Source organism: Anas platyrhynchos, chromosome 1 (assembly GCF_047663525.1).
Source record: "Anas platyrhynchos isolate ZD024472 breed Pekin duck chromosome 1, IASCAAS_PekinDuck_T2T, whole genome shotgun sequence".
NCBI lineage: Eukaryota > Metazoa > Chordata > Aves > Anseriformes > Anatidae > Anas > Anas platyrhynchos.
In genome coordinates this window covers 75941169-75969138 of record NC_092587.1, presented here as the reverse complement: position 1 = coordinate 75969138, position 27970 = coordinate 75941169, and the positions used below count along the sequence as shown (strand labels likewise).

Sequence of the window (27970 nt, the reverse complement as noted above, 5' to 3'; positions counted from 1 at the left end):
CTCTTGGGTGTTTTTTGCAAATTTTGCATATCAATTGTATACTGCTGAACAGAAGATCCATAAGGGATCAAGATCTTTGCTGCTTGTAAAGTATGTCCATCAATTTGAAAGGCCTGGCTTTTTTTTTTTTTTTTTTTTTTTTTGATTCCTGCAGTACTTTACCTTTATGATAAATGTTGTATTTGCCTGATGCAGCTAATTGTAGCAGCAATTAATCCAAACCTTTTGTCCCTAATGCTGTTTGTAATCTAACTAACTTTGTAAGGATTTCTGTGCTGATAGTACCATACCCATGGTATATATACTTCAGCATTTTTTTTTACAACATTTGCCCTTTGTTATTTATGCTGTGCAATCAGCCATGTGCGTAATGAATTTTGTTTTCTTTCTACACATGGGTGACTGGATTGTTATAAAGCATGTGCGTTCCTCAGGCTTGAGCAGCTAAATTTGCTGAGAATGCCCCAGTCCATTTGTGATTATGGCATTCAGACCAAGCAGAGCTGTTCCCCATGTTCACAAGAACAGTTTGTTACCTGATTTTGCAAAGGGTTGACAAAAGGGGGACTGAACATAGGCCAACCCAAAGCAGTTTAGAAATACTATGTTATCTGCTGTGTTTTTTTTTTTTTTTCCCAAAATGCAGGATGAGTAAGCAGAGAAAAAAATCTGCATTTATCTATCTTTTCAGTAGGTAAAGATCTTGCCACCTGGGAGATGGATGGATTGTGACAGTGAGAACAGGGCTTTGCCAAACCATCATCCGAATATTGTATAGCAAAGCTTTATGCCTTCTTCCAAAATAACTACCATTTAAGTCAACTTGTAGCAGTCTCAACTAATGATTGTTTTTTTTTTTTTTTCTTGTGTTTGCTACAGAGGTGATAGGGCTGCAAAGTGCTTTTCTGAACCACCCCTCCACTCTCCAGCACACAGCAGGACATCCTCCAGGCACTGTCATGAGCTATAAGCATCTAGGGGCTGGGTGAGGCCAAACTGGTCCCAGCCTTTCTAGGGAACGGGTATTGCTCAACAGGGTTGCTGAACCCTTCTTGCAATGCGTGCATAGCTGTAGGAGGAAGGATACTCCCTGATAGGGCACGGAGAGGATGCTGAAGGGAGAGGAGCCTCCAGCATGACCATGGGTTAGGTTGTCCTCCCTGGGGGAGTATGTTTTCCTGCTCCATCCAGGCCCACAAAACCTCCTCGAAACATGGCTCTTCCAGACACTAACCCAAATATCAAATAGTATCAAGGGACAGTGACCCTGCTGGAGCCCAGGTAGATGGAAGCACCAGGTCCTGCTGCAAATATCATGAGAAGAAGACTGTCCAAATTTGGTTTGCACATAGTTCTCCGTGTGAGTACAGAAATAATCTTCTGTTCACTCACCTCATTGTTCATACAATTTTCCGAACAAATTTACAGCCCATTTTCTTTCTCACCTGAAATGACCCATTACCTTTCTGTCAACTGAAATCTTAGCACCAATTTTCCTGTAAAAGGATGTAACTGAATATTTTATTCTCTTTTGACAGTCATCCTAAAAGTTTAAACAATAGATTTATTGCCCCCTTTTGCTTGTTTGCTGAAAATTGCCCTAGCTTTGTTGCTACAGAAATAAATTGTAACAGATGTCTCAGCACCCTCATGGAGCTACGAGAACATCACATCCAGGCACAATCCATGAGCTTGGTGGAGGCTGGGAGCTGAGAGAGGGCCTGAGAATCAGCAGCTTTGGGCTCTTTTTTTCAGTGGATGGTCAGGTTTAGTTGAACAAGGTGAGATCCCTAGCTCTTGCTGAAAGTGCTGCTCATTTGTGGTGCCTTGGTTTGGGGACACCGTGGATGTAGTGAGCAGGCCCCAGTCCAAACAAATTCAGTGCAGTAGAGAAAACAGACTTTCCCTACTCTGAGCTGGGCAGCTACAGCTAAGAGTACCAGCTAATTTTTTTTTCCTGTTTGTGTCATTGCTTATCTGGCCATCAGTAATATGAGGTGCTTCAAGAAGTGCTGTGAGGCACAAGTAATCTCTGTTTGTAAAGCACCTGAGGGTACTCAGCTGAAAGTGTAACCCATGGCCACCAGTGTGGGCCTACACAACAGCTTGCCTCTGGAAGTGGCAATATCTGTCTAATGACACAGCAATAGTCACCTATTGTGTCTGAGAGCAGCCAGCTCCATAAGGAACATGCTCCAATAGTAGCAACATGACACTCCGGCCTTATCAGTGTTAATAGGCCATACACAGCTGCAGTTGTCTAAATGAAACAGCAACCTTCCAGCTGAACCATCAACCTTTCTGACGGCTCACCTGACCCTGAGCAGATCTTAAACATCTCCGCTGTTATTTTCAGGTGTGCCCAGAGCACCTATAGGCTCCTATAGGACCCTCTTGCACCAGGAACCAATCAATGGCACAGCAAAGAAGCCCAGGCAGCTTGTTATCTCTGACAGGAGGCAACTGACGGGTGCAGGTCAGGTGGAAAGCTGAAGGAATTAACTGTGATAGCATCAGGCAGCGTAAGGCATGTCACCCTGTGGTCTTAACCGTTTTCCAAGGTTTGGCTGGCATCACTGCAAATAACTACTGCTGAGGCAAGCTACAACAGGAAAATGGGGAAAGGGGAAAGATTTGTTTTCCTGGATGCTATTCAGTGAGTTCAGCATCTTGCATTGAAGCTGGGGACTGTAACACATTACCCATCCAGGGTGAAGGAAGATACAAGCAGCTGGATGGTATTTGAGCAGCAGAGGGAAAACATCAGAAATGCCACAGAAAACAGCAAAAATACTAGGCAGACACCTGTTGGATGACCCTGGGAGACTTAAAGTTCAAAACTGAGGGGGAAAATAGTATCTTTCTGCCCAGTTTCTCCTGCACCCAAGGCAAAAAGCACTTTGCTGTACAGTCTCTATAAATGAACTGAACTAGAGAAATGAGAAATATGTATCATCTATTTTTTTTTCCTCAAAAGGAGATAGCTTGCAGCTGCTGAATACTGTCTGCTGTTTGAGCCACAGCTGGGCAGAGCAGTTCTGGTGTTAAGTTTTACTTGTGCTTGATGCTTTCTATGAGGATTTAAAAGATCTCTCCTCTCCTCTCCTCTCCTCTCCTCTCCTCTCCTCTCCTCTCCTCTCCTCTCCTCTCCTCTCCTCTCCTCTCCTCTCCTCTCCTCTCCTCTCCTCTCCTCTCCTCTCCTCTCCTCTCCTCTCCTCTCCTCTCCTCTCCTCTCCTCTCCTCTCCTCTCCTCTCCTCTCCTCTCCTCTCCTCTCCTCTCCTCTCCTCTCCTCTCCTCTCCTCTCCTCTCCTCTCCTCTCCTCTCCTCTCCTCTCCTCTCCTCTCCTCTCCTCTCCTCTCCTCTCCTCTCCTCTCCTCTCCTCTCCTCTCCTCTCCTCTCCTCTCCTCTCCTCTCCTCTCCTCTCCTCTCCTCTCCTCTCCTCTCCTCTCCTCTCCTCTCCTCTCCTCTCCTCTCCTCTCCTCTCCTCTCCTCTCCTCTCCTCTCCTCTCCTCTCCTCTCCTCTCCTCTCCTCTCCTCTCCTCTCCTCTCCTCTCCTCTCCTCTCCTCTCCTCTCCTCTCCTCTCCTCTCCTCTCCTCTCCTCTCCTCTCCTCTCCTCTCCTCTCCTCTCCTCTCCTCTCCTCTCCTCTCCTCTCCTCTCCTCTCCTCTCCTCTCCTCTCCTCTCCTCTCCTCTCCTCTCCTCTCCTCTCCTCTCCTCTCCTCTCCTCTCCTCTCCTCTCCTCTCCTCTCCTCTCCTCTCCTCTCCTCTCCTCTCCTCTCCTCTCCTCTCCTCTCCTCTCCTCTCCTCTCCTCTCCTCTCCTCTCCTCTCCTCTCCTCTCCTCTCCTCTCCTCTCCTCTCCTCTCCTCTCCTCTCCTCTCCTCTCCTCTCCTCTCCTCTCCTCTCCTCTCCTCTCCTCTCCTCTCCTCTCCTCTCCTCTCCTCTCCTCTCCTCTCCTCTCCTCTCCTCTCCTCTCCTCTCCTCTCCTCTCCTCTCCTCTCCTCTCCTCTCCTCTCCTCTCCTCTCCTCTCCTCTCCTCTCCTCTCCTCTCCTCTCCTCTCCTCTCCTCTCCTCTCCTCAAAACAGCATTGCATCTTGTTGAGTAGTCCCTGGGAACAGCAGCATCCTTTTAAATATTACTATATATTGCATCAGAGTTACTAATCAGAATGAGCTCTTCAGGCTATTCCAGCACTGAGAGACTCTCTTATTTTTCTTCAGACCCACAAATGAGCTCTTAAAGTAGGCACAAAATCCACTCAAACCCACATCAAGGCTCTTCAAGTAAGCAAACTTGCTGCTCTTGGCCTTACTTTGAGTGCCCAGCCAACTGGCTCACCCCTGCCCTGTGTGGGCCTAATGACAGAAATCAGGACTGTGCCTCATAGGGTAGCTGGCAAACTCTGAATCAGAATTAGACTTTCTTTGTGTGATAAAATTCATGGGGTCTGTGTGTCTACAGTGGAGTAAACCGCAAAATGAGTCAATATGCCACATTCCTGTATATACACTGCTCTCTGTACTCTATAAATTGTTTTAAGTGTATAAACATTTAGTAATTTGAAAGGAAATATATATATAGTGATGTGTGGGGGAAGTAAACTCTTCAAATTTCACAAAACACTCTTTTTATGTAATTATGCAAAGCTCTTCACTGTTTAGTAGACTGGTTTCATAACAGGCCAGCTCTACTTTAGTGGGTTAGAACATGCCAAATAAGAAGACAAAGAAACATAATTCTGCTTCATAAATTGGCTAATTACCATGAGTACTTTGCAATTTGGAAAGTCTGAACTGTTTTGCAATGGACAGTACATAAGAAAAGCAGGATTTTGATTTAAGTTGAAGCCTCCTACACCCCTGGCAGGAAAGTTTCTATGTTAACGGCTTTGAGGTTGTTGCAAATGCCAGCAATAAATTTACCAATGTTTTTGAAGTAGTAAGCACAAGTTTGTGTTCAGAGAGTTTGAAAGAAATTCAAATCATGCTGTGTCTCTTGAATTTTAGAGGGATAAAGATTGGAGAGAAGGACACCGACCAGTCTCCTTGAATGTTTACTTGAGCACAAACTGCATATGGAAGGAGGCAAGAGTCTGGTGTCTGCACCAACACACATGCAAGCATTGTACCTTAAAATTTCACTGGAAAAATATTTGGCATCTTCGTATTCCACAATCTACAGAGTAATTTTAACTCTCGTACTGGCTTTTGGAAGACAAAAATTTGCAGGACGGCTGAGAGCCCTGGATGAAAGCACAGGTTCCTAATGAGGGGCAGGGGGGTTTGGAACATATTTCTGCAAATGTCACACTCTTGTCTTTAACCACATTCCTCTCTATCTAGCTTGTCATACTTCTCCTGCAGCCTGCAACTCTTCTGCAATGTTACCCTCCCTCATTTCCCATCTTATCCACAAATTCAGGCAGAGCTGAATTTACTCAACACAATGAAGATACCCAAAGACCCAAGAGGCAGAGCTAGAAATCCCCTACTGTGTAAACAAGAGCTCCTTGAGGACCAAAATATACTGCTGTAGCATTTTCTTTTCATTATGTCATGCCTGCACATGAGGAAGATGTAGTTTCCATTTTGGCAAGCAGGAAAGAACTGCTGCAAGGTGCACAGTGCAAGGTGTTTCTGCCAGCCTAAGGGACACATGGGGCAAATTGGAGCTAAAGCAACAGCTCCCTTACAGGAGTGGCAACTACTTCCACTATTTCTTCCCGAGATTAAAGTTTGGGTGGGATACTCCATTCTCATTCTGCCATGCAAATATCTTCACAAGTCTTTGCCCCTCAATTTTAAACATTTAAACATTCACCCTTCAGCTTAGTTTCTTTAAAGAACAGTTGGATTTTTTTCTTTCCTTAAGCTAAGTTAGAAGAGGTTATTTTCTTATGCAGTCAGTCAATCTTAGGTGCCACAGACTTTAAGAAAAAATCTATGTATACATATTTTTCTTTAAATCCTGAAACTCACAGTAAAATTACAGAAGTTTACATCTTTGTCTTGCAGTATGTGGACTATTTTTTATGTAAGGAAAAAGCTGCATACACATTGTCTTTGATTTCACTCCAAAAACAATTCATCATTTGTTGCTTATGGAGGTGAATAATCATTGCTCTGCAGAGCTTAGCATGTCCTTTATTTTCATTGAATGGATCTGAGCCAGTTAATAAATGAGATCTCAGCTCCTAAAAGCAGTTCACCAAAAGCTTGAGCTTATAAATGCAGTCTGTGCCATGGGGAAAAAAACAGAAAAGATTGGAGACCTCTGCTCTGGTGATATCTAGACACCTGTTGTCAGATTTCATCAGCCTTGGGATACCAGCAAAACAGGAAGGCTAAGCATCTGTTTTCCACCACAAATACCATTAGAAGCATGAGAACAGAGCCTTTGATAAGAAACTCGATAGCAATAGCTCACGAGTCACAAACCAGCCAAAAAGAAAAAAACTACTGGAGAAAGTTATTCAGAAGAGCTAAAAGTGGCTACTGTTCCCTAAGAAGAATCAAAAGCACCTTGCTGGAAGCAGGACATTACAGAAAGCTCATGGTGCATCAAGGATTAGAAGAGAGGTGTTTGTTTGGCACAGAAAGACACAGATTTGTGTCCCCAAACTTGAGGTGCCCAATTAGGAACACAGGCAATGGAGAGAAAAACTTCTTCCAATGAACAAACCATAACTTGGGTGGGACAAGCTGAGGCCAACATAAGGGAATCTGTGTCCTGCTAGTGTATGAACTTCATGCACGTCCCTGCTAAATTTGTTTTATTAAAGATGCCACTCAGTCTGTCCTTGTAGTCACACCTGTAAAGTGGTGCTTGGCTGGGTATGTTTCTGTCTTCTTTACATCTTCCAAATGTAAGGCAGTTTTATATTACGTCTGCTCACCCACTTTGAGTAGTACCATTGGAATTTTACATCTATACATACATTGCCTCATTTCACTTTACTAGCATGGACACTGCTGAGCTGATATTTTGATAACAACTCTTGAAGCACATCTTTCCTGGAGTTGATATCATAGCTCACTGCTAGAGCTACAGTAGTTTATGGAAAAAAAAATATGCTTTGCTGAGTGCTTCTAAAACTCCTGCAAAAGCGACAATGTTCAACAACATCCAAAACAGTTCTCACTGAGTCAGAAAGACAAAGCTTGCACCTGCCCCACTCCAGCAGTTCATGGGAGGAGATGAAGGCATCCCCACACTAGCCAGCAGCTGCAGAAACACAGTTGACACTTCCCCTGATACTGCTTGCAAAGTGATGATAAAAAAACTCACAGCACCCTGGCAGAAAGCCAAGGCTAGATTAACTTTCAGAGGCACTACAGAGTGACTTCCTTGCAAATTATACCCTCAAGACCCGGAGGAGGAAACACAAGAACAAGTTTCCAAGGACAAGGTCACAGTACTTGCCAGTAGCAAAAGCAGAAATGGGAACAACACTGAACAACACTGGTGGGCAAAAATGATGGAAAAAAAAAAAAATTAAAAGATGTAAACTAGTGGAATATAAAGTGGAGAAATTATGGAACATAGTTTTCAGAGAATGACACAGATATTACAAGGTGATTTAAATGTGGGTGAAACAGAGTCCAGGACAGGAACTGATCATACTTCTGAGATCAGCATCAACATGAAAGCAAAATCTGCAAGAAAGGAAATTTTAAATGAATGACTCATTTGGTACTCATTTCAGGCAGGGGAAATGATGATCATCAGTGAGCACTGGTCGGTCATGTCTCTGGCTTCACAGCAGCCTGAAACATGGATGCCACAACTTCAGTTCTTAAGGAGAGCTCAGGCTATTGCCCATCAGATGTGGTTGTCCTGAAGTTTTGGAGGTGTAACTCCAGCACTTGGTGGCCCCTGAATGAAGGATTTGCTGCTGCTAAGGTCCAAAACAGTCAGCGTAATCTATGGCATCTTGTCTGAGTACTGTGAAGTGAAAGACAAAGTCAAGAGTGATTAGTGTGCACAGCCACGAATGCACAGCTGAAATGAGGCAGCCAGTGGCAGTACTTCTGCTATAAAAAAATGCAACAGACCCAAGAGACAAGGTGAAGGGGTACCCCCCTCCTCCCCCTCCCTCAGTGAGAGGCCAAAGGCCAGCCCAAGTCTGTTTGAAGTAAGTATAGCAGCAGCTGTGTCACATTAGCAAGCCGCTCTGACTCCTTTATTTCTAATTTAGATCTTAATAAAATAGTACCAGGACAATTTAAGGAAGAACAGAAAGTATTTAAGGAAACCAAAGGAGGACATTTCCGGGGCTGCTTTTTTTTTTTTTTTTTTAAAAAAAAAAAAAAAAAGTTATGTATGACGCTCCCTAGGCTGCTGATATGTATGCAGAAGGCAGACTCTCAAGGAGAATTAAAATGCTAATGACGGCAGAAAGTACCATTTTAAAGAATGGAAAGAATGCAAAGAATGTGACTGGGAAGCCCTTAAGTGTAAAATAGTTAGCAATTAGTGACAAAAGACAAATAGGCAATAAGAAAAAAAACCTTTTCTGGAGTGTTCAGCTCTCTCCTTTCATCATCCTTCACATATTTAAAACTAAATTGGCCTGTTGCTGTTTCATCTGTTAGAAAACTGGGAGTAAGGGAAGAGGCAGGAAAGGGCATAACCCTTCAAGTCAGTGGAAAATAAACCCAGACAGGCACTAGACATCTGATCTTCAACCCATGTCATGTTACAGACCCTGGGATTTGAAGTTTTACAGAATAAGCTATCAAAAAATAATGTACATGTTTTTTGTTGGAAGAATCCCTTCAATGTACCAGATCAGCTCTCTTCTGACTTACACCCAGCAGTCTCCCCACATAGGAGCAGCTCCAGGTGACAACCCACAAACCTTCCCATGGTTTCTTTCCTTGATGCTAGCCAGGGGGATGGTGGCGCGGAATGCTCACCAGATTTTCCTTGGCTGCCTGGGGAGAGCGGGAAGATTCAAGGAGGACAAGAGATTGGACCAAGGACTGCTGGTCTAGACAGTGATTACTTCCTATCTATAGCTGAGCTAATATTCAACCATTGAATAAACAAAGCCATGCAACTGGTACATATTTTTGTTTAAGGAGGGAATCATTAGCAAGTTTATGTCTTTCCAAGGCCTCCCTTACCTGCAAAGACAGTTTGAGGTTGTGTGAAGGGTGCATTTATGTATCTTGGTGAAGCTAATGTCTCTCATACTTCATGGGTGGTCAAGGTTATTAAACAGGCCTCTGTTTAGCAGGGCTTTAATGATCTGCTTCTGAAGGGCAAAACAATCTACTGCTGGCAGATACATAAGATTTTGATAGACAGACTGTTTCCCTTCCTTCTAACCTTTGCAGGAGGACAAACAGAAAGACATTGGATTCCTGTTTGGTGCAGTGATAGAAAAATACAGTCTGTTTTTGTAAGGGCTTCACTCACTGGCGTGCTCTCTATTGCTCTGCTAATACCCATTTTGCTTCAGAAAGCAGGAAAGGGAGCTTCACCACCAGTATTGTACAAAAGAGCTGGGGTTAACAGGCATTAATACAGGTCACAAACAACGATTGAATTGCCTTTGTGTGGCATCAGACAGCTTATATGAGATAGAACTCTCTTTATTTTCTTTAAAATCCCCATTGTGCCACATATGCACACAGTATGATTTAAATTCTAGTTCATGAATAACACACAAAACCCATCCTAAATTACAAACAAAACATAAAACTTCCTCCCTGCAGTAATGGGAGATATTGTCCAACAGAATAAAGGACATCTGGGGCTCTTCACCTTCGCAGTTCTTCTCTATCCCCTTAATTACTGCTTCTTCTCCTTTCAAATCAAGTTAGTATGTTTGTATGTGGTAGCTGAAAAATAGGTAGGCATGTGGTTTTATGTTCGTTGCCATTGCCTCTGCCTGCCTCTGTTGAGGTGTGTAGCTCACACCAAAGAACGAGTTAAGGATGCTAGCCCAGAAAGCAGCACACTCGCTGTTAATTGAGAATAGATAGGAGAGGGGTCACTGGGGCAAGAGATGATGCAGATTCCTGCCTGGAGATGCTGACCCCCCAGGAGCAGAGAGTGAGAGACTGCATGGGGCTGTGGGCTAAAAACATTTCTGACCAGGGCTATCCCACCCTGGAATTGAATTTGCAATGCAATGGCCATAGGCTGGCAAAATCAACTGTGATGCTACAGCATCCGCATAAAACCAATCCCAGCACCTGGAGGCTGTGCTGCTGGGGCACTGGGTTGGGGGCTGGCTGGCTCACAGGAGCACAAGTAGACAAGCAGGATCTGTGACAATACAACCAGTTACACTGAAGCGTCTCTCCTTCCTGGTGCTCTTCAAAAACCTGTATTCTTACTCCAGAATCCAAAACTTTTACCGGTTATTTAAAATTTCCTTTCTTGCTGTTTTCTTGTCTTAGAATATAGAAGCTAAAAACACATTCAGTCTTCACTAAGGTAAAAAAGATCTCCAATAACAGTTGGGTTATTTTGCAGCTTGCAAAGGAAGCAGGAAGTTTTCCAGGAACACTAAGTTAAACACAGAATCATAGAATCATAGAATATCCTGAGTCGGAAGGGACCCTTAAGGATCATCAAGTCCAACTCTTGACACCGCACAGGTCTACCCAAAAGTTCAGACCATGTGACTAAGTGCACAGTCCAATCTCTTCTTAAATTCAGTCAGGCTCGGTGCAGTGACCACTTCCCTGGGGAGCCTGTTCCAGTGTGCAACCACCCTCTCTGTGAAGAACCCCCTCCTGATGTCAAGCCTAAATTTCCCCTGCCTCAGCTTAACCCCGTTCCCGCGGGTCCTGTCACTGGTGTTAATGGAGAAAAGGTCTCCTGCCTCTCGACACCCCCTTACGAGGAAGTTGTAGACTGCGATGAGGTCTCCCCTCAGCCTCCTCTTCTCCAGGCTGAACAGGCCCAGTGCCCTCAGCCGTTCCTCGTACGTCTTCCCCTCCAGGCCTTTCACCATCTTCGTAGCCCTCCTGGGGGGCATGTTTATCACTCTAATAGCATGTAAGCTGTTCGAGGTGACACAGCACTATATAGAAGTCAGCAAATGTTGCTAATGTCTTCTGTGGGAGTTTAAGCAGGAGGTTCCCATGGATTTTCTCTCACTTCAGAGAATTCCTAGTAGTTCCACCAAAAAACACTGACTATTATAATCACCAGAGAAATAACTTTGTCTGCATTTCACTGCCTGCACTTTGAGTAAAGGTCCTGTGTAGTCTGTAAACAAAATAAGCTTCATCCTCTGTCTAATACTTATGATCAGAAGCAGAATTTTCAGGAATATTTGCTAAGAAGATATCTTTAAAGGAGAGTAAAATAAATGGTCATTATACAGATAACCAATTTATAATGGCATAATTAGAAATTTATGACAATGGGAATCAAAATACACTACAAACACAAAAGCTAAGAATCTTCAGCAGGAGGAGGTGTGGAAATAGTTATGCTATAGGCAAGGACTGTCTTTATTGTTTACTTTCCACTTGGGTCCTTGAACCATTACATCACAGCACATTGCCCACATTCAATTTTATAAATAATCTTCCCAATTAGAAAATAGAAATAGTATGCTAATGTGTTCCTGTGATAGAAAACTAATTCTGCGCTGTATGCTCAGTGTACAAATATTCCACGAACATAGTCCAAAACCTGCTGAAATCAAAATACAGGATTTCCATGGTCATTTATCAAGGTCTTGGTGTAAGATGCTACATGTTGTGAACAACAATGACAGAGTAAGATGTTAAATTAAGGCTATAGAAATACAAGACTTTTTTGATGTGAAAGAATAAAAAGGTCTTTGTTTTTGGAACATGAAAGTTTAAAAAGACTCCAAAAAGATTAAAAACAGATGGAAAAAAATGCTAGCACTATGCACCATGCTCTAACATGCAGTTTTTTCCTGAAATAACAAAGTAAATGGAGTGTTTTCAGTAAAGAGTAAAAACCATTCATGATCTCCTACAATTCCTTTTTGTACCATCTGTGGTTACACCCTTTATAATGCATGAATAGGAAACACATTGAAGTGCTAAACTAATTCTTTACCGAGAAAAAAGAAGCATGTTAGCATAAACAAGGCTCTTTTCCTATTTAATATATACATCCCAATTATCACTAAAATTGGACTTTCACTCAGGTAATTACATGTTCAATGTGATGTTCAGATTATTGACATGAAAGAGTATATAACAATCGCATACTAAACACAAGTCGTGCTTTCCCTAATCTTCTCCCTAAAAAGTTACGGATTTCTAAACTTTACACACCTCTGTTGTGAGAGGTAATGCTTCCATTACAAACAGATGTCTGCATTTTTCCATTTTGCTTGCCTGGTGTGTGCACCTCAGCACAGAAACATTACATTTCTCAGACAATCTTGCAAAATGCAAGCACTGCTTCTGCCTCTCAGAACAGCCTGCTTTTGTTCCCAGATAACGGTGCTGCCCTTTCTTAGCCCAGATCCTAGCTGTCGGAGGGTGAGAGAACTTCCCAGGCATCTTACAAAAGATGCTACAATGCTTTGATTTGGCATAGTACCAGAGCACGAAAACGTAGGAGAATGAGCACCCCAAGGTTCAGCCAACTCATGACTTGCAGATTTTTCTAGCCAGAACTCACATTCACAAAGCTCAAGTGGAAGCTGCAGAAGATAAATCTTTCCTATGGGATTTCTACCACATCTTTTTTCAGCATCGGAATGGCCTTTTTCAGAGCCTAAGGGGGACAATGAGACCATTAAGCAGTTTGTTTTTTGTTGGTGGTGGTGGTGATGGTTTTTTTTTTTGCAAGCTATGCAAACTAATTCCCTCTTGGGAGAGGACCTCTGTAAGAGGAGAAGCTGCTATTTAGCACCTGTAATCTAGCAGCGCAGCCAGGGATACAAGGCTCCCCTTGAAGGCAGAGCCAGGGATACAAGGCTCCCCTTGAAGGCAGAGCCCTGTATCCTGTGCTTTACACGCTGCAGCCCCTTCAGCACACCCTGCTGGCCCTAGTGATGCTGGAAGTCCTTAAATTCAGCCCGTAGTAAAGCTGGAGTCCTTAAATTCAGCCCGGCTGAGCTAAATAGAGCAAAGCCCACACTACCTGCAGGCACAGAAAATATTTTACCTACTAACAGAACCAGTCACTCTTTCTGTTTTCTTTCTGTCTCTGTTTTTCCCTTCCTTCCTTCCCTCACAGTGTTAAATCTAACAACAACAACAACTAAAAAGCAAACAAACAAACAAAAACACTCATTTTCAGTGAAACACAAATCAAATAGGCTAGAATATGAAAACCCTTCCCTGCCGTGAAATTAGAGGACATTTCTTGCAGAGTGTACAGCAACCGTGATGAAAAGCACTGAGTCAGATTCTGTGGTCAAATGTAAGCAGGGTGCAGGTGGTGCCTCCAGTGTCTTCTACATTGTCTAACGAGGAATGCTGAACAGCATCCCAGCTGCAATAACATGATTTACAGCGCCAGATCCTTCTGCTGTTTCAGAGAAGGGTCTCTGCACTGTTGCACAAGCATGGGAAAGCCCACAGGCAGATCACAGAGGCTCAGAAGTGGGTCAGTCCTGCCAACTAGCACACATGCCCACACAAGTGCTCACCACCATGAAAATAGGCCCCAAAGCTCCCACCTGACTGCAGGATTTTCTGTTGAGTACCATGTGTGATTGCATCTCTGGTGCTCACCTTGAACAGCCTTGTTTATAGTCTCCTGATCTGGAGAAAGCTGGCTCCCAACCCCGTTCTCTTTCCCCTCTGCAAAATACAGGGGTCCTATGGCTGATGGTGTAACCACTCACACCATGAGGTGTTCTGGCCCTGACCCATAAACCGCTCTGTGAGATCACAGGCATAGGCAGGCCCCTGTGGGAGCCCCGATGGTTTGTGGAGCTGTTCGAATGTGGCATCACCCCACAGACCAAAGCCCATATGCCTCACAGGCAGAGAGATGGGCATCCTAGATCTACAGTTTCCTTAGCACTGCCCACACCAAAAGTTAAAGCTTTGTCATTCATCTCAGCTCACGCATGCCAGAAAAATAGGTTTTCACTCATTCCCCCAGCCACAGAGTGCAGCCAGTGTGTCACTCAGCTGGTGTCTACAATCAGCTCCCCTAACTTAAGCCAAGTCTATAATTCCCACGGATGCTAAGTGGGTTACTCAGAAGGTATTATCTGTTGATGCTGTGATGCAAGTTGGGTCACTATGGTGTTGATCCTCCCAGTTATTCTTACACTTGTCATGGTCAACCATCTACCTGGAATTGGCACACTAACATCAAAATCAAAGGGAGAAAGGATAAAATCATTAAGGGACAAATATAAATTACTAATCCCTTAGCAATGCCAGCACATTGCAGTCAGACATATTATAAAAAGCTTAGATTGCTTCCGTTTTAAACCAGTGGGGTGATTTCTTTTGGTCCGTTTTCTGTTGTTTGTTTGTTTGTTCTGGGGCTTTTCAGCTTGCTTCCTCAGGAAAGGAAGGCTAAGGAGGACCATGATGTCTATTCCCACTGTTTTAATCTTCTCCTTCCTCCTCCTTCTACAAATGCTGAACTGCATGACTCCCTTCAACAAAACCTGACAATAGAGAGACGGGGTTCCCAGAAGTTTTATGAGACAGGGACTGGGTAGAGGAGAGAGACCGTGCAAGTGATGGAAAGGCTGGTTAGCTAACACTGTACTAGACTTCAGAGAATCTACAAATGACAGAGGTGTTAGATGTGAAACTTAATATTTCTCCCATTCCTGGAACAACTTGCTTTTTCTTGAAGCACAGTGGCTGTCAGCTGGCTACAGATAGGCTGTGCATCCCTGTGCAGTACAGCCATCTCACTATGCAATAGTCTGCCCCTAAGCCTCATTGCAGAAACCACTTTAAATTTATTTTGCTAGGCCTTTATCACTACAAAAGTGAAACATATGTGATGTGATGTTTCTGAGTGGTGGAATTAACTCTGTCTCTTGCTACTTGGATTTTATTCTACTTTCATATGTTGGCTTATCACCTCTGCACATTGTACAAATCAGGACAAGCCCCTGACAGCTGAACACCGAGCTCTAGGGTGGTAACATAGGCAGGGGACACCTATACTTACTGAGAAAGCTAGCCATGATTTTGGGATAGTAAATAACTGTATTCAGCCATTTGCAACAAAATAGGGTTGAGGCTGATTTAAAGATAAAACACTATTTCATTTACCAGTCTTTTCAGGCCATCTGGCTTTCTGATCAAGAACAGAGCCACAGAGATGAACAACTAATTAAAAAAAAAAAAAAAAAAGAGCTCACTATTAGCTCTTTCTTTTCAGTTGCATTAAGATAAAGAAGAATTCATTTTGAATATCCATAATGCCAAAACTCAAGCAGTATTTCCTTGTGAGGTATAGACATCTGAAAAATCGACTTTCTAATTAAAATACTCAAATAACAAAACATCCTTTACATTTGGTTTGTACATCTGTCATAGAGGCACACTTACTGACCATGAAGGTAATGAGTGGAAAATTGTGTCCACCAATGACTTGTATTTGCAAACTATCAGAAATTTTCCAGTCTCCATCATGACATGCAGAGCCACTGGAATTCACGTGCTCCAAGGAAAGACGCAAATTTTGCAGAATGGTGTTACTACAGCCAGAAGACCAGTCTTGGCTGGCTACCTCTCTGGTTCTCCTGGTACCCAGTACACTGTACATCCCTCACTAAGCAGCAGAAGTCCTGCCCCTTACACTGGCCAGCTGGTGGTTCCTTATACCAGACCAGATCCTTTTTTTTTCCTCCCAGCTACCAGCAGAATGCCCACTCTCTAAACCCTAGTATGCCCAAGAGCAGAAGCTATTTTTTTTTTTTTCTGTTTACTACTGAAAGCCAATACACCTTTGAGCTGAACAAGGAAGAGCAAATCTGTTTACCCACTGCATGCAGAAGGATGGTATATAAGTGTAAATACATGAACTATGGTTGCCGATTGGGATTTACATCCTGCTGTGTGACAACTTGCACCCACGAGTGCAACAGACTGCATGGAGAAGATCTACTGAAAGGAGTCGGGCTGCGAGGGATGTGATCCTGGCTCCAGCTGCCAGATGTGCGCCCCAGTGCCTCCCTCAAAGAATCCCCCAAAGTATTCCCCGGCCTCCTCTCCCTCCCATGTTGAGAAAGAAGATGCTTGAGAAGCCTCAGTGAAATGCAAATGTAGCTGGGTCAAAAAGAAAATGAAAGTCTGAGGGTTTGCAACAGGAAACGGCCTGGGGGCGGGGAGAGGAGCCTGAATGCCTTTCATTGAAATGCAAAGAGCAAATTTTCCTTCTCAGGGGGAGCAGAAACCTCCTCAGAGGATTATTTAAGGGAGCAAGAGAGTAGTCGGTAGCTAAACCTACACTAGTCTGGTCCTGAGAAACAGGGTGAGTTAAATCATCCCAAGTGTATTCTTGCAAAGGCACGACACTTTCTGGTTTTTGTTTGTTTGTTTGTTTTCCATGACACTCCTCCCTGCTGTTTTTGAACACATGAGGGGAAAGAAAAAGCCTTTCAAGATTTAATGAGTAGAAATGATGCAAATGGGAATCTAGTCAAGCTGATACCAGCATGTCCCAAGCACATCTAGTAACTGCCATCTGCCCAAATTCTCTTCTTGCTTTAGTCATTCATCTATTCAACTCCCTGAGCTGTGCTGCTTCTTGGGTACTGAACCTTTTGCATACAAAAGTGACGGAGGCAGAGGCCATTACCGTAAAGCACGTGGGTGGCTGTTTCACAGCCAACAATTTAGCAATCCTTAGAAGCTTTTTCAGCTTTGTCCAGGTGTGTTTGAGCCGATTTCTATCATCCAGCAGACGAGGGAGGAGGGAAGGGGGAGGAATGGGTTTGATAGGCAGAAGTTAAAAAGCTCAAGATAACTTGGCTTAGTCAGAAAGATGCAGTGGTTCAACCAGCAGAATGGAGGAAGGTGTCTCAGAGGGAGCGCTGCATTCAGCAGGACCTGAGCCATACAATGGTCCATACCTGCACGTGTCAGCACCACAACCACTACTGCCAGCTCTTTCAGAGTCTTTTCTCATTGAGCGTTTGTACTTCTCTTTCAAACTCACTTGGTCACCAGCCACCACTGCTGGTGCACTAATTGGTTATACATCTTCAAAAACCAGCTTTACCTCTGTTTCTTGTCCTCAAGACTGTTTTACCGTTGCCCCATCCACCCTTCTGTGCAGTATGGACATCACACAATTGCCTGTACTGTTCCATCAGAGCCCCACCACAGCTAACAAACAAAGAGAACAAGCTGTGTGGGCAATGCTTTTTTGACTAATTAACGAACTTTTTTTTTTTTTTTTTCCCCCCCACAGTCTCCTTTGTATTTCCCAATCACACAGTTTCTGCTTCTACTGCATGCTTTGTGTGTGCGTGCTGGCCCACACTTACTCGTCCCCATCCCATCTCTGTGATGGCACTACTGCTGTCCTGCGGTGACATGAGTGGCAAAATCTGCTGATTCTTTCATTCCAGCTTGTACTGATGACTGTGCATGTTAAACAATGCTACAAGTGGCAGAAATAATGAAGTTTGGTTTCCAAAATGTCTCTTGTCATATGGATTATTTAATGTCTATGAAAAAAATAAGCTTATTAACTCGTAAATTAGCAAGAAAGCGGGGGGGGGGGGGGGGGGGGGTGTGGAAGTTTCCTCTCCTGGCCTTCTTTCACTGAACTTATGGGAAGTGAGTCTTTTTGTGAAGCCAGCTCCTCTCCCATGTGTTACTGAAGTGCCTTAGGAGGCCTTTGGTAGCTCTCAGGGGAGAATGGAACAGCAGTGTACAGTGGGAGGCTGTAAAAATGGACAGGGTTGGTTGGGGCTGTGTTATCTTTCAGGCATTTTAGGAGAGTAGGAAAAAAGTTCTGGAGTTTTGTGTCTCCCCAGCTCAGGTCCTGTGGGCTGGCAGCATTGTTTTTTTTCTGTTACAGCCATCCTCTTAAGTTCTGGAGATAAAGCTTATCTCCAGTATAACTGGAGCCAACAAGCATGAAGAGCACTGATGTTTCTAGGCAAGAGCCCTCTTTCACAAAGCAGAGAGGAATAGCTAAGCAAACTCACTACAGACTTTGGGGATTTTATGTGGAGACATGGTTAAATTTTAATCTAATTTTCACCAACTGCTTGCTTTATATCAAGGGGAAAAAAAAGTGTGTATCTATGTGAAGAAGGAAATAGAAATTTCAAGAAGAAAGTTTTAAAAAATATGTAATTATTTTACCCAATTTATACTTTCTAAAGAGGAAGAAACAAGTTCAACAGGTTTAAATAGAAGATGGTTTATCTGTACAGGGAAATTAAAAGCTGATCAAGTTACATGCTTTATCTTTTTCCTTCTAATACTTTCTTTCTAATACTTTATTTTAGGCTCTCAGTCTGCCCTGAAAAAGATGCAGTTACAACAGACTGAATCTGTAAGTTTCCTGTACGTGGAACAACCTATTGAAAAGAAATCTGAATTGTAAACAGTGAATAATTAATAATAAATATGTAACATATTTCTGGATTACTAATATTCAGGGATAATCTGTTTTACTAACAAAATGCATGAATAGACAGTGCTGTCTTCTAAGCACTGTTGCTTATTTCTGTTCCTTCATGGGATGCTGCTTTGAAATCCTTTCATTGCATTCAGTGAATCCAGACTCTGAAGAGGAAGAGCACTGCTTTGAGTGCTTGAGTTTTCTTTTGCATTCCCTTGCTTAAATGCAAAGCAGCTTATTTCTGCGTGACTGGCAGAAGATCTAAAAGAATGGCCCTTGGTAAAATGTAAATATCCAACTTTCTGCTTGGCTGGCAAGTTAACATTATCAATGAAAACAAGGAAATACCTGTCTAAACAATACTATAATTGCTTTAAAGAAGTAAATGTGGGTGACAAGATATAAAATGTCTTCTATCTGTTAAAGAAATATGTACGAATTTTAAGGAAAAAAACTAATAAACACTGCTAATATTAATATTTCCTCTCCACACTGTCAGCCTCCACAGGACTCTCTTGTTTTGGCTAGATTAAAATATGTATATCAGCACTGGTTGCTTTCCAAGTAATCCCACTGAGGTGAATGGAAGTAAATACAGAGCAAAACACTACCCAAGGTAAAGAAGTTGACAAGCCCCTGGAACAGCAAGGTTGCACAAAGGGGCCCTTTGTCCCTGAAAGGACTCGTGAGCAGAGGAAGATGGATTTACCTCCCAGAAGGGTTAGGCTAAGCAGGCTGTGGTAGTGCTTGCTTGCATTAATGGGCAGTTTAAAGTGCCTGAGACGATCACCTCCTCTCTTTCACATCACCACAGTGTGAGTTTTGGCTTTGTCTGGGAGTTATTTCCAAGTGTGCATGACTGGCAATGCCTTGTTAAGAAAAAATAAAATAAGCCTTAAAATAAGCATTATGCTTTATACAATTATGTTTACCTGTAATAAACAATTACTACAAAGCAGACATATCCATGAGCTGAAGATTTGAATTTGGAATACTAAGAAATGACAGATTTAGTAGCAAACCCCATCGCTAAACCACTAATTGTGGGGAGTCAGGAGCAAATACCCAAAGCAAAATCTCTCAACTCTTGTCTTGCTTCTTATATTCTTATTTTCCTGCAGTGAGGATCAGGATACTGGACTAAATGACCTATTGGCCTGACCCAATGTGGCAGTCCATAAAAATCCACTTGGTGCAGCTGCCTGCTTTCTTCAAGTCTCAAAGTGCTTTGCAAGGAGTGCAGGCAAGGAAGTGTGTCTCAGAGAAGTGAAGGGATTTGTTATCAATCTCTGGGCAGGCAGATTCCTAGCACCCAGAAACAGATCTCTTTAGTTGATTTGTGCTGTTCCTTTCTCTTTCTCTTGTTTGACTATTCCTAATTTAACTCCTATAAATTCAATTGTTTGGGATTTTGTTTTCTTCCTTATTTTTTGGTGGGGGTGGGGTGGGGCTGGAGTAGGAAGGTAGGGGGATGGATGGTGTTTGTAAGCTGCTGTCTTAATCACTCTGGTAAGTTAGACAATCTCTAGCATGTTATTTCAGCTTTATCTGTGCTGATTCTATGATTACCACCCTTCATTTTACTCAGGTATTTGTATGTCTTGCTATAACATGAAATACAGCAGAAATAATAACTGAGGCACTCATGGTGCTAATTTACACGTTAAATTCTTAAGAGGTCCTGATTTTCTGCTGCATAATACTACTCTTGCTTTCTTCCTCATTTGACAGCAAATCCAGTTACAAATAGATTATAAAGCCCTGAGTCTTGACATGTTTACAGCCCCTTTTAGATTGTTGATACTGCTGTCTGCCAGGTGGCTAATCCTATCTGGAGCTCTCCATTAGCTGTTGGCTTACAGGTTTGCTGTAAATGCTGTATTCCCTCCATAAAAGATCTCAACCTCCATCTATAAGCTTGAGTATTTGGATCACAGAGTCTATAAAACAGCTTATTTCTGCGTTTATGTTCTTCTGCACTTTCAAATTGGACACAGTTTGAAGCAAACAAAGAAACATTTTCAAATATTACCTAATGAATGAATAATGAATAATACGCTAAGAGAAATTTTTGGAGCCCAGAGCAAAATGAAAGATCAGTCAGTGCTCGGGTAAGGTTTCTTAAAGTTCCTCAGGCTGAGTTGCAATGTCCTTGAAGGCAGGACGCTACAGGTATCATTAAAGACAGTGGAATTTACTATAGATAACTGACACCATGACTGAAAGAAAAACCTACTCCATGGTCAGAATAGTAACTGGATAATAGAAAAGACCACAACAACAACAACAACAAAATCAGCTGAGATGTAGCCATTACAAATACTTTGGAGTTGAACGTATTCTGCAGACAAATATTACCTAGATACAGAACTCATGATGGAGAAGATTTTACTGAGAATAACATTGAAACATAACTTTGAAGGAGGCAAAGGTGCTGAAGCAAACAGGCAGTCAACGTAGCCAGGGTAGAGATGCAACATACTGTGACACCAAGACATAATGCTGCTTGTGCTATGATTGAATGTGGAAATCTGAATCAGATTGTGTGATTCCACAGCATAAAATGTCGTATCAACAAATACCTCAGACATTCTCCCTTCCAAGCCTTTAAACCTCCATAAAAGCAGTAATAATTTTTCTTCCAGTTGGAGTTTCCACTGACCTTTAGGCTGGAGCTCCAAGCAAAGCACAGAGCAGAAGACACCAATTACATGAATAACAATTACCATAATACCTCCTAAATTGGCTAGCTTACAAACTTACCCCTCCAAACCACAAACCAATCAAAGAGAAGTGCCAAAAAAGCCATCCAAATGCAGGTCTTTGATCTTCTTTTCCCACCTGAAGAAAACTGTAAATTAGTACAAACTAGGCCATCTCCACAATGATTTTCGATCTTCAGACCAGTTTGAAAGGTATCAAAATAACCTGGAGCCTCTAAACGCTCAGTGGGTGTAACAGCAATGAAGGATTTATACAAAACTCAGTAAGAAATCACCTTTCATTGCCTGAGCCAGATACCTGAAATAGGTAAGCGTTATGCTAGCATCAGCAAGGGCAGTGTAATATAAACATCAGAGATACAAAGATAATTAGCTACCTAATCAGACAACCTCAGTGGCTCCTGACACATGTACTTCACAACTGCTTATTTCAGCCATGTTGTTGTTACCTTACTGTTTGAGGCAGACATATCCACAACCTTTTGCAATATCAAATGCTATCTTAAAATACTTTTTATCAGTGACGAAGCACAAGGGTCTAAATGGCACCAAAATTCCAAGAATCATTGTCTCTGAGACCTTTAACAGCCAGAAGCACTTAGATTTTATTGTTTTCAATTTCTGTGATGATAGCACTAGTGTCTTTTTGTATCCTACAGTGCCATTGGTTCACTAGGGACTCACCAACCCCAGCTTTACATGTACACAGCACTGCAGTTCACAGTCTGTGTCTCATTCATATAGTAACCCAATTCGTTTTCTTTTTTCAACTTCAGCTAACAACAGCATGACAGAAGTCATCCCAACTGTAAAGTAGACCTCCAGTGCATGAGCAGCAGAGGGAAGCTGAGCTGTGATAGCACACAGGGAGGAGACGGCATTCCTACAGATGGGCTCATTTTCCTTTGTTAGAGTGGGCACTTCATGCTGCTTAATGGTGCTGCCCTGCTGCTATTAATACACAGGCAGTCACTTGACCTTGGCAGTTGCTTTGGCTAAAATAATTCTCCTTTGAAGCTGGCAGGGGCACAATAGGAGCACATGCCTGCTGCCCGCTGCAGCAGGGTGCTCGGCTGGAATGAGTGACCTTCGCATGCCTCTGAAGGTGCAACTTCACAACCCAGCAGCTTCTGCTGAACCTTCCTTCTTCTGCCGACCCCATCTTCTCCCTCTCCCCAGCTGCATGTCCCCGCCCTTTTTTCTTGTGTCACTGGTGTTACTAAAAGTTGTTTTTTTTTTTTGTTTTTTTGTTTTTTTTTTTCCCAGCAATGATTCAGCTTGCTTTTAGAGTGAAGGGAAAGAAAAATGCAGTTCTAGGATTCAATGCCATTGTCCCCATAACAGACATCTAGATTAGAAAAGATGAATGAAAATTACTTCCCTTTTTTCCTTTTATTTTAAGGTGACAAGACAACTAGAATTCTATGCTCTATTTATTTAAAGGCAGATAAGACAAATCCCATCATTAAAGTGTGCAATCATCTCATCTACAGTTCCCCATTGTGAATTTTTCTAAGCCAGTAGACTATAACCCTTCACAGTTATAGCAAAAGGTGGACATCCCTAAAGGCAATTCATCCTCTTAGCCTGTATTCTAGGATTAGTCAAATTGGTCTCAAGATCAGGTGTCAGGTGCTGATATTCTGACATTAATGTCTGTAAGGGTCTGTTTGTTTGTTTGTTTTCCAATTAAATTCCTTGGGTATCAAGGGTTCACTACTGACCAAGCCCAGAATAACTTCTGTCATGTCTGAATCGCAGTGTCAGCTTCATTCTGGTCAGATCCTTAAAAAAGATGTTTTCCTCTGCCTAGAAGCCAGCCATGGAAGAAAAGATTACCCAAGTGTACTGCCCACAGCCATTTTCATGGCAAGGACGGGTGGAAGAGGGCTTGATCTGAACATTTTTATTCATTCCTTTAATAAGTAACATTATAATTGATATTTAGATAATATTATAGTTCACAAATAGTATAGTATAAGGCAACTGAGAAGTTGCTCAGAAGCCACAGCTGTGGTTGTGAGTTGGTTTTTGGTTTTGTTTTTGCTTTTATCACTTACTGCAACAGAAATAAAGAAGAGCCCTGGTCTGTTCTTAGAGTACTGCTGCTGCTACAGTAACACCAGTCTGAAGCTTGTTGGAATACTACTCTGTACCACTGGAATTGTCATATTTAATAATGTAACTATGCTATAGTATAACAATCCTGTAACTACACATACCCATGCACACACTAGGTATCAAAGGTGTTTTGATTGATAGAGCATGTTTCGTATGGAAAGGTAACATAAAATATCTCAGGAACAAGATCTTGCTCTATAAGATGAACCTCCACTAAGAACTGACTCCTATACTTTTATAGTCTAACTACATTGTCAAATCCTTTCTAGTGCAGATGAAGTCTTAGCATTGGCAGAAACAGAAGAACAGAGTTAGTGCAAAAAGCAACATCAATAAGCAATAGACTGAGATAATCATCCATGCTCGCTCAGCTCACTCAGTTACTATTTAGAATTCATGACAGCAAACAATTACCTTGTACAAATGAGAACAGGTGTCAAGCTCCTTTATCGACTCCTTGATCGTGAACATGGGGCTGCAAATGTAGTATACTCTTAGTGTATATACATATGTATATATATATACTCTTTATATACTTCCTATCATAGAATCACAGAATCACAGAATCACAGAATGGTTTGGGTTGGAAGGGACCTTAAGGATCATCTAATTCCAAGCCCCCTTTCATGGGTAGGGACACCTCCCACTAGACCACTTTGCTCAAATCAATTATGTTTTGTAAAATAAAGAAACAAAAGAAAATGGAATGAATCACCGTTGCGTATGTATTGGATTTGAAAGTCAACCACTACATCCCCAAGTACATACAACAGCTGCAATGATATTGACCATCATTTGTGAAATAATATGAGAAGATAAAATGCAAGTTGAAATGCATTAAGCAACATCATATATCCAATAAATTAAAATTAAATTAGTCTGCCAAAGTGAGCTACTAAAAGGTACATCTGTAACATCAGAGGAAAAGTAAACAATAAGTTTAGGACATCACATAGTCTTAAGGGTTTTTAATCTACTAACTGCTCACACTTTTATTTCTATTATTTTAATTACTGTTCCAAGTCCTGATCAGTGCAACCAAAAGCCAGACAGGGTAAATTTCTACTTACCTTTCTTGTGGGACTAAAAAGCAAATCAACAAAATATTACAGGGTACTTGTGACTTTCCAAAACTATCAGATCTGCAGCTGCCCATATGCATGTCTCAGTGTTAGCTAATAAGTTCACAATGACACAGATATTTCAAGAATACAAACTAATGCACATGGTCAATCGCTGGCACATGCCAAGGAAAAAAAATGTTGTACTTATCTAGACAGTGTTAGCTGATGTCACTGGTCATGTTGATAATGCTATTCAAGACAACTTACTGTTTATTAAACAACTTAGTTTATGTGCATGAGTTATTAATAAGAAGTGTTGGAATTACAACACCAGATACAGAAAGAGGTATTCATGTAGACTAAATTTAGCTTAGTGGAGCTAATCCCCATCCCCAGCTCCTTCTGTTCTCTGTGAAAGTGTAAGCTTCTATAGAAGGGACTTCAGAGCATGAGCTTAATTTAGGCTGAAGTTGCAGAAGAGGTAGTGAGCTGATTTACTATTTCTCAGCCGCAATAAAAGCAAGGGATTCCTTGTGCCTGCTCATTTGGAGCCTTCTTGAGCTGCCTCTGGTGTTTGTTGGGCACTTCCCTGAACCAAGTCAGTTGGATAATGAACAGAAAACTGTTTAAAGGAAAGGAAAAAAAAATCTTCAGCTGATTTAATGAGCTGAACTGGCTCAGGAGGAGATCAGAGGAGCATCAAAGCTGGTGGGTATGAGGGATGAGCAGGGGTGGAGGGCAGCACTTTGACACTTGCCCTGTCCTACAATGCTGAGCTGACCATTTGACTCAGCTTTGCTGAGTAACTTTACCCTTAGCCGCCCTGTAAATGGAGAGTTTTAGTAGTGGAATTGGTTACAGAAGTCCCTGCACCCACACTGTGATTTCCAGTCCCATTCTCAGGCTGCTGTCATTGCTGTGGGGCAGATAACAAATGATCTCCCTGAAAACAGGGATTTGCTTTAGACTGCTGTAATTGCAGCAATACAGATGAGGCAGCAGCAGCAAACAGCAATGCAGAACTGGAAACCGCCAACATGGGGCAAAAGCTCTGAAGCTGGCTTAACCTCTGAAGCGTTTCTGCTGACAGTGACGGGGGGATGGAATTACCTTCCCCAGCATTTGTGAATACTGCCCCAGAAGGCTCCATTTATTCACTTGCTATGCCAAATGGGGTTCAAGTCCCCTCTTCTGCAGGCATCTAGCTTAGGTGTCAGCCAGAAGGTTGAGGCTGGGAGTCTGTGCTGCATGCAGACAGCAACAGCAGTTTGCAGTGGGTGAGGGGTGTCTGGAGGAGGTGGTGTGAGCAACGAGAAGAGGAGCATTTCCTCCTACATCTTAAACTTGCTTTGGGATGACTTGGAGAACCAAGGAACCATTTCTATGTCTTAGCTGTCTTCTTTGCTTAGAAGAGATAGATGTTGGTATCTATCTGAGTATAAAGAATGAGATGAAGCCAGATAGTCACACACACATAGCAGTTGTTTTGGATCTCTGCTGTTTTGACCCAGCAGAACAATGAATTTGCATTGTAATCCTCCAGGTCACATTACCAAATCCCAACCATGAAGTATCTCACTGCCTCTTCTTTCAGTGTATTGTAATGTATTTACTGAAGGAAACAACAGTTCCTCACAATAATTCAAAGGAATCAAGGAAGTTCTAAGTGGGTGCCTGTTAAAATCAAATGAAAGGTATTTGTTACAATCATCCTAAAGCTCATGGCTCACTTTGTTTTGCCTACAGCTTTACAAACTAAAGTGGAAACTTGGTTTGCTGAACTGCTGGGATCTATTGTAAAGTTTAAAAGAGAAGATTCAAACTGTGTCCATGGACATCTTGGCTGACCTCTGGTATACCACTCTCAAGGATCACTACTGCAAAATATAGCCCAATTCACTTAGGATGGGACATGCCATCTGTCTTTACTTTCAGCAGTGTATTTTTTTTCTTCTGCAAAACCATCTGTCCAGAAGAACAGACTCGCTTTCAAGGGACAGTCAGGACTCACAGCATAGTCTTTCTTCTCAGCATGCCACTTTGAATGATTGTAAAGGCAATGAGTGGTTTTAAAGGCAGAGTTTTATTTTCAAATTTTGAAAAGTCCCTAGTTTGAAATACATTACAAAAAGTGTTCCACAAAGTCAACCTGGAATAGATGCTTGCATACCTCTATGCCCAACTTCACCTAGGATGCCATACTTTCTCTGAGAAGCAGCGCCTGTGGGGCTGCCACTTGCCACCTCTTATTTCACTGGTCAGTTGAAATAAGCCATGACAGAGGGTGCTCCAGGAATCTCCTCAGCACTCAGATATATACTGACTCATCACATCTGTCAGCAGTTGTCTTCCCAGTGATGCCAACAACATTAAGGGTTGGATTCTCCCCCACATTGCCTGGCTGTTTTCTACCAACTTCCATCAACAAATCTACCACCATGAGTCCCCAGTGTGTCCTTCCTAGCCTTCACACAGGACTTGGCTGCAGTGTGATGGAGCCAAACATTCCTCAGTACTGGGAAACTTGTTAAATAATGCTTTCTTGAAACTCAGTTGTGTTCACTGTATTTCCACCAACCCCCCCCCCCCCCCAAAAAAAAAAAAAACACACAAAAAAACTTGCTCTATGAACTATAGAGCAGTATGGGTCTAGAGTGCAATATGGCAAAGGTTAGCTAAGATATCAATTGGTACTTCCCACAAAGGAGGACAGTCGATCAACCTCGACCCTTAACATCAACAATCTACTTCAAAGGCAGTGGCTGGAAGCCTGTGACTGTACTAGTGAGTACAAGCAGATGTGTGTTTCTGTAAAGACAGGTAAAAATGCATCCTGTTTTCAAAATTATGGTCACTTTTAACAGGATAAACATGGGATCATTTAGGTGAATGTCTAGTTGGATGGGAGTGTGGGAGAAGAACCCAGTCTTTAGTAAAATACAGTGTAAACAGCATCCAGACTTGTGGGACTCAAGAGGCATAGTACCTTCTCAATGTATCTGAAGCAGTTCCCCAAAGCTGGTATGAATTTGCGCTGTTTGACCAGGAACTTCATCAAGTTCATTCCAAAGATCCTGTGAGGCCTTCTAAACAGTGACACAGGCACAATGAGGAGACAAGGGAATCATAGCACAAGAACATGAAAAGCCAATGAGGTCACTGGAGTAAGGGAAGATACTTCCCAAGCAACGTCCTTTGCCGGAGCTGGATGTGTGTATCATGTAATGATATTTAACATTGCTTGGATCACAATCAGTCAGTCAAAGTAATGTAAATCATGGTATTCTTTATGGTGCTGAACATCTGCTTATTGTGGCATTGTGATGAAGAATCCCAAAACTCATTTCATAATAAGCAATGTGAGTGCTTTTAGATGATAATGTAACTTAGTTTCCATTGACCAAAGCTGGTTTTCATTCTCATTTTGAATATCAAAACTAATTTAAACCTAAACTTAATTTCCACATTAGGTTAAATGCATCTGAAAATAAAATGTGGCAAAATGAGCAAAACTCTTGGGCAGAACAGTATTATGAA

The 27970-nt window shown here is 42.3% G+C and overlaps 2 long non-coding RNA genes across 2 annotated transcripts in view; one reads left to right on the top strand and one right to left on the bottom strand.

Annotated features, from left to right (window-relative positions):
* The window catches only part of LOC119713439 (uncharacterized), a 50670-nt gene extending 26126 nt beyond the window's left edge, over positions 1–24544 (bottom strand). Inside the window, exons 1-3 of the long non-coding RNA XR_005260697.2 lie at positions 24440–24544; positions 23784–23844; positions 21289–21366 (exon numbers count right to left, since the gene is read on the bottom strand). This is a non-coding gene — a long non-coding RNA (uncharacterized lncRNA). The remainder of the gene's footprint in view (positions 1–21288; positions 21367–23783; positions 23845–24439) is intronic.
* LOC119713440 (uncharacterized) overlaps positions 1–27000 on the top strand; it is a 43897-nt gene extending 16897 nt beyond the window's left edge. The window contains exons 2-3 of the long non-coding RNA XR_005260698.2: positions 18410–18456; positions 26180–27000. This is a non-coding gene — a long non-coding RNA (uncharacterized lncRNA). The remainder of the gene's footprint in view (positions 1–18409; positions 18457–26179) is intronic.
* The last annotated feature ends 970 nt before the right edge of the window (positions 27001–27970 follow it).